The following is a 7,712-nucleotide window of genomic DNA, read 5'->3' on the forward strand; positions in this document are numbered from 1 at the left end:
CATGTGCGGCAGAACTTGCTTTTTTATTTGATTTGATTTGGTTTGATTTGATTTGATTTTAATTTAATTTAATTTATTTTATTTTATTATTTTTATTTTATTTTATTATTTAATTTAATTTTATTTATTTTAGTTTAATTTTATTATTTTATTTTACTTATTTTATTTTATTTTATATGTATTTTATTTTATTTATTTATTTTTATTTTATTTTAATGTTATGTTATGTTAGCCACCATACAGTACATCATTAGTTTTTGATGTAGTGTTCCATGATTCATTGTTTGCGTATAACACCCAGTGCTCCGTGCAGAACGTGCTCTCCTTAATACCGGTGATGGGTATTAAGCAGAACTTGCTTGTAAATGCTGTTTCCCATATGACCCATTCCATGTGATAACGGGGTGGACCGGTTCCATCATACCACATCCTATCCCTTCCCCATTGTGTTCAGGTGGTTTTGTTTATTAGTTCTCATACAGCACTGATGAAAATGGAAAGATATCACTTATATTATTTCTGGGCCTCTGATGGTTTTTTATTCTTTTCTAAACTTTTCTTGGGCAAACCACTATATTTCTCTGGTCCTCTTTCCTCATCCTGAACATAATATAATCATATATTAGTTACATACACTGTGTAACATGTACCATATATAATATGTATGTAATATTTGTATAAAATTAATTACCTTCATATTTGGAGACAGTCTTCAAAGGGCTCCCCCTGGCCTACGTAAAACAATTCAGCCCATCCTGAGGCCTAGCTCAGCACTCACCTATGTGAGCTTTCTCTTCTGGCCACTACTATGCATGTTCCTCCCCTCCGCTGCAACTCCTTTTCTCAGGGGAAGAAAGAAGGGAGTCTGCATGCTGTATCCTTTGGGCTGCTCGGTTGGCATTGTCTTCCCAGCTACAATTTAAAAACTTCTTGAGGGTGGGCATTAAAAGAAAAATTGGTGTCTCTAACTTAATTTAGCTTTCCTTTTTCTCAACTACAGTCCCACTGAATTCTTTATCCTCCAACCAAGCCATTCTTCACCTTCTGTTATATTTTCCTGCCTACATTAAGGAAAGATTTAACCTTGGTATCAAGCTAACAACTATGCAGGCTACTGATCTAAAAGAAAGATTCCCCCCCCGCAAGAAGTTCTTCAAATGTATGGACAGGGGGTAGTGTATAAAGCATTATAGTTATAGGAAGTTTATAGTTTCAGGAAATTTTAGTTTTCATTATTGACATAATACAGCTAGTAAAGGCTTGACATTTCAGATATTTATAGTTAGATTAAATCAACAAGATTTCAGAAGTTTCAGAGCATTTCTTCTTCTTTGTAGCACTTATAACAAATAACAAAGGTTTCACTATAGTACGTTCTTTTGCAAGTCTTTGGGAGTGTAAATCGCTTATCTGGAACTCAGAATATTTGATACTTTTTTTCTGTAGCTTTCTCTTTATATGGATAAGTTTGAAGAATTCCAGACTACCATGGCAAAAAGCAATGAACTCTTTACAACCTTCCGGCAGGAAATGGAAAAGGTATTTACATGATTTTAAGTAGAATATTACCACTAAATTTATCTGAGGTCATTTTAAGCGTAATTAGTATTTGGATGAGTTTATATTGAACTGATATGATTTTAACTTTGTCTTTCCTGGTCTTCACCTGGCATACTCAGACATTTTGTCTTGAAATTACTCCAAGTTGCGCATGATCTTGATGCTCTCAAAATTCTATCATCGTTAAAAATAATTCTTTTATTAAAGACAGCTTATTGTTAGAAGTAGATTTTGTTTTAAAAAAATCACTTCAGATGATCCCCACCCAGTTCTTTTCACAGAGCATTATTTTTTTTTTTAAATTGAGGTCAAGGGAAGTTATGATATATTTTGGTTGAAATAGATGATTTCTGAGGATCTAGGTAAGCTGAATGTATTCTTGCTCTTTTAAATTTGATCTTTATACATACAATATACAGGGACAGACGTCCTTATAAAATTTTAAAATACTGTTAAAATTCAGGGTAGAAAAATGTTTGGGATCATTCCAGTTCAGAATGTGGGCTAAGTTACCTGCCTCTTCCCCAAATAAATAAACAGCCACCTTGGTTTGGAACATGGACTTTGGAACTGGGTTCTGTTATTTGCATTGTGTAACTTCCATGGGGCAAACGGTTTAGCTTGGCATTTCCCCCTTTTAAAATTGGGATTTAAAAAGAAATGGTGGTCAATGGAGGATGAGTAACAGTAAGGCTGACATTTTGTAGCCATCCAGTACATACCAGGCATGACTATTACTAGCTCTTACATGATGGTTGAGAGCATATGCTCGTTAGTCAGATTTCTTGGATTAATAGTCCTGGTCATCACTTACGGTAGACCTTGGACACGTTGTTTAACTTTTCTGTTCCTTCATTGTTAAGAATGGGAATAACAGAGCTAACTGCTGTGTTTCAAATGGTGCTTAGCCATGTTAAGTAGTCCAGTTACTACCTTCAGGTATTTTAACACCCAGTGGTGCCTAGAATTCAGCAGGCAGCAGATTGGTTGTGCCTGCCAGTCCTTTCAGCTGGGTGCTGCAATGGAAGGGAAACTCCTCCACACAGAGAAAGTATTAGCGGACAGGGACTCCTCAGTTTGCTACCATTCTGGAGAACTCACTGCAGTGGAACATATTCCTCTGTGCTAGTTGCTAATGCCTGTAGAGATCCTATTTTCAGTGTCCTCTTTCAGTTGGCAACACTGAACTTAGATCTTTCGGGAGCTCCTCCCACAGCTGTTGTCCTACTCTGCCTTGTGGGACTTCTCTGGTCAATTACCTATGGCACAGGGTGTTGGCTCTGGCTTATCCTAGTTTCCCTTAACAGTGCCTGATGCAGCTTCCCTACTTGGAACAGAGCTGATGTGCAGACCAACACTAAAGGAATATTGGAAAGATGGGTGATTGATGGGCATAGTTGAATCTAATTTTGAATTTCGGAGAATTGGGGTCCTGTAGCATTAATTTAAGATCACTCTTATTTTTACCCCCATTTTATCTTTAATAACAATCTTGAAATAGAATAGTCTTGTGAGTTGTGAGGATGGTTAAAGCTAAGGATTTAATAATTCCAGTATCATTTTCCTGATCACTTGCCTGAAATATGTGGCCTTTACTTCTGATACTTGATAGGGTTTTAGATTCTTAATCTCTTTGTGGACTAAGGATATCACTCTTTCTGGAAATCTGATGAATTAGTTTAGTGTACTGTCTCTATAGAAAACTCGAGGTCATGGATGTTTTTTGATACAATTTAGGGAGAAGGTAGTCCCATTTCTTGCTACCTCTGGCTGGAATCAATGGCACTCCACTCTTAACTGAAAGAGTTCGGAGTGTGGTGGTATCTGAAGTTTCCATGTGCTGCTTCCTCTGAAATTGAGGAGATCAAGTTTGTTGTTCTTCTGATTATATGAAACTCCTACCTACTTTGGTTCCTGCTGCCACCACTGTAGGGGTTTCTGCTATATTAGTTCTGCTAACAACAATCAAACGCAGCTACTTTTAGCAAGACATGCACAGCTATCAGCTGGTTGAAGCAAGTGCACTAATGAGGGAGGGGAGGAACAATATAAGATATTTTCGTGGTGGGTCAGGGAATGCAACTGAGAATTTAAATTTACAATTGTGTTGATTCACAGATGACAAAGAAAATTAAAAAACTGGAAAAAGAGATGATAATATGGCGTACCAAATGGGAAAATAATAATAAAGTACTTCTGCAAAAGCCTGAAGAGGTGAGAAGTCTTTACATGAATAACTGTTCATTTAATTCAGTAGTAAGGCAGGCTAACACTTCTAGAGGTTTCCTTACATGGTCTCTTGCCTGTAGTAAGTTAGGTTGTCTTAGGTGAGGGATCAAAATTATTTCCCCAACTTATTACCTCAGGGTTGTGTTATAGACACCTACAAAGTAAGTAGATTTTGCTTTCCTCTACAGCAAACCTAGCTTATAGAGACTAAGGCTTGTTAAACAGGATGCTGTGCCCACCCTGCCCCCGCTTTTGATTCATTAGATCTGAGGTGTGGCCTAAAATTTTGCATCTCTAACAAGTGTCCAGCATATGTTCCTGTTGCTGGTTCAGGAGTACACAAGTTGAGAATCCCAGCTTTTCCAGGAAGACAACTTTATTCAAATTGCCTATGGACAGAGAACAAACTTTTAACCCAACAACCTTTTAAGTTGATTTTGTATCTTGACTTACTTCCAAAGGCAGCAAAGTACTTTTTGCAAGGTTTGCTGTAAAGGAAGCTGAAGTATATTCCATTTGCTAAATTTCTCACTTTCATAAACTGGATAAGGAGTAGCTCATAACATTGAGAGAAAATATTGAGCTTATAACATGAGAGAAAATATTAGGGTTAGAAAATGGTGGAAAGGAAGAAAAATCAAAGAAATAAGCATTTTAATTTAAAATCCTGAATTTTGTTAATACTTCAGTAATTTGACATAGATACTTGCAGTCAAAAAGTGGATTTTGGTTACTTTAAAGAGATATGAAAGAAGAGTATTTAACTTTTTGCATTGCTACAGAATAATTATAAATATTTTAAATATCATTATAGAGGGAGGTTCAACAGATGACAAAAGGTAGTTTACAGTATAGCACAGATTTCTTAATTTCCTTTTTTTTGTATGCAGTAATATAATTTCTATTTACATGTAGAATGGTTACATGAATTCTGCCCTTTTCTTTCCCCCCTCAGAAAGCCGTCCGCGGTAAAGAGTACAGGGCCTTTCAGATAAAACTGGAACGGTTAAAGAAGCTGTGTAGAGCTCTCCAAATGGAAAGAAATGAGCTCAGTGAGCAGGTGAAAGTCCTGAAACAGCAGGTCTCTGTCAATGCAGTGGATGTAGATTTAGCTGCACCTGTAATACGGTCCTGCACTGCTCTTGTTTCTCAGAATGAGTTGTTGAGTTCCTCTAGTAAAGATCCAGGGGTCTACCTGGATGCTGAGCTTGAGGGAGTGAATGAAACAAAAGCAGCTCCAAAGACCCTCTCTACATGATCTCTTCCAGACACTGATTCAGTTGACTAACATGAAGTGTGATCACTGTATTGAGTGGTATTTTGTGTATAACTTTTCTGTGTTAATTACTGTTGGTTTTGTGGTGAATGTTCTTAACTTTTTCTATTATATCTGTATTTTTCAAGAACTTTTGGACTGTGTGGTACAGGAGGCTGTTAAGCAGTCTTGCATTGTTTTAATGTATACACTTTCCAGAGCTGTATTGCACACCTGCCTTACCTTCCCTTTCCCTGGAATACATGTGTTCATTGCCTTTTGCTTTTCACTTTGTGTATTCTTTTGCCTTAATCTTGCCCCTTGTGTAATTATCATAAGTAAATGGTTTCCCAATGTGGAAACTAATACTAATTTAAACTCTATAGTCCATTGATACAAAAGAAAGAGAGAGAGAGACAAAGAGAGAAAGAGAGAAAGAAAGAAAAAGAAAGAGAAAGGAAGGGAGGGAAAGAAAGAAAATATAAAGATGATTAGTTTTGTCTGGTAGCTCATTTAAATGCCATGTTAAAATGTCAAGTGTAGGGTATGAAATAAGCAAAGCAAATTTGATATAGATTGTTTTTTTAATAATATTTTCATCACTTGCAAATTGAGATGATTGCAAGTTTGTGGTACAATATGTATATGAAGATGTCATTTGTAAAGAAAACAGCATAATGCGGGCAAGTGATTGGACAAACAGGTTTCATGTTTGAGTCACTAAAAATAGTACTACTGCTTTGGTTTCAGCTTAGAACACATGTTTTAAGAAAAAAAATGATTATCTAGTCCACTGCATTTACAGTGGCAAAATTTCTGGAATTTGTAATTTTGTTCCTTACTTTGTTATTCCAGTGTTCAAAAGCTAGTTTTATTTATGTGTTCCTGTCACATTTACGACCTAAAATGGGTTGAAAAGTGAAAATCACCTAGTAGGTAATCACATTTATGACCTAAAATGGGTTGAAAAGTGAAAATCACCTAGTAGGTAAGATAGTCTGGAGTGTGAGGTACTTGTAATCTTTCACCACTGACCATGATTAATTAATGGCTAGAGGGTGAAAGAAAAGAAATTTACATGAAATTTGACACTCTTAGTCCTCCAGGATGAGCAAAACCAAACAACAACCCCCCACAACTTTTTAAAAGCCGCTGCATCAGGCTCCAAAGACCCACTACTTTGAGGGGAAATGAAAGTTATGTGCCACAAATATAATTTACCTTAAAAGTAATACTAATGATCATATTGCGGCAGAACCCAGCTGCACGTAAAGGTCTTAACATCTTAACTAAGGTAGTTATGTGGCTCCCACACTTCTTTGTGGCACTTGTTTTGTGTGGAAGGTAAATCTTGGGCCAAAAGCGATGTGGTTCAGAGCATGTGCTCTACTGTTTTGTGTTTAGTAGGTAAATGTTAGATAGTATTGTGTGAAATAATATAAGACATTGACAAGATCTGGATTCTGTTTGGGAAGCATTTGGTTTCCTTTCAGATTTTTTTCTCTGGTTAGCAAGAAAAAAGGAGCCCTTATGACAAGGATAAGCTTCCAAATGACTTTGTAGTATGTGCAGTAATACTATATTCTGGAACACAGGAGTTGTCAAACCAGCTCTATATTGGCTAGGCCTGCTTTCATACTACAACTGCTGAGTTGAGCAAGTCTTAAATATGTACTATCTGACCTTTGTTTGTCAGCCCTGTTTAAAAGCCTTGTAGCTGGCCCAGGAAAAGTTTAAATGTTGCAGTCTGTTAAATTATGTTTGTTACACCACTTGGTGGAACCCTCTGGAGTTGTAAAATCAGTAGTGTCCGTGGACTCCAAGGTGTAGAAAAAAACATGGCTCTACAAAAATAGGACATTTCATCTTCATGTGTGTAGGGAGTACATTTTGTGGTCATGAGACCAGTATTTTTAAATTATGTATTAACTGTCTTATCACACCTGCTTATCACAGTTCATCTCTCAGGTGTTAACAGGAATATCTACCTCTTTCAAACTGTAACTGAAAATAACCCAAAAAAGGATGCAGTGCTAAATAAACTGCTCTATTTTTACAGCTCACATCTTTCATGAAGATACAAAATTGATGAAGCAGCCATATTTTGCTTTTCAAAGACATTTTGTAGAGATTTTTCACTAATGTGAATCTGATTTTATCTACTCTGTTAAGGTTGAATAAATATGTGATGATTAATTTAACAGTGTCTGTGTGTTCTTTATACTGAATGTGACTTAACTTGTAACATTCAAGCTCAAAGATAATTGTTCTAAATAGCTGATTTCTCAGGTCTTAAAACACAGCTAATTAATTATTACACAATTCAATAAGCAAGGGGTGGAGGAGATTGCCTTCTGATGTTGGTAAAAACAATTTTATTCCACCAGAGCACTGTAAGCACTCCCCATCACCCCCATAAAGTAGGTGATTGTAGATGATGTTTATGGTATCACTGTGAATTTCTCTGGTCCTAGCCGACCTTACCGAGAGACACTTGTATATAGAGTGTCTTTCTGTTGAACTAGTTGTTGATAATAAAAGGCGCAGTTGATCTGATCCTATAAAAGCAAGTTAAGTGAGTGAGTATTTTCTAGTTGAATAACCTGGAAGAAAGCTAATAATTGAGTACCCTGTTCAGGTACAAGTTAAAAAATAAAAAGTCAAGAAT

At 36.3% G+C, this 7,712-nt stretch overlaps 1 pseudogene; it reads left to right on the forward strand.

Annotated features, from left to right (window-relative positions):
* Positions 1-5,047, forward strand: part of LOC148162017 (gamma-taxilin-like) — a 44,159-nt pseudogene extending 39,112 nt beyond the window's left edge.
* The last annotated feature ends 2,665 nt before the right edge of the window (positions 5,048-7,712 follow it).

Source organism: Eumetopias jubatus, unplaced genomic scaffold (assembly GCF_037043125.1).
Source record: "Eumetopias jubatus isolate StellerSeaLion01/CBP00866 unplaced genomic scaffold, mEumJub1_p1.0 scaffold_27, whole genome shotgun sequence".
In the NCBI taxonomy this organism is placed as follows: domain Eukaryota; kingdom Metazoa; phylum Chordata; class Mammalia; order Carnivora; family Otariidae; genus Eumetopias; species Eumetopias jubatus.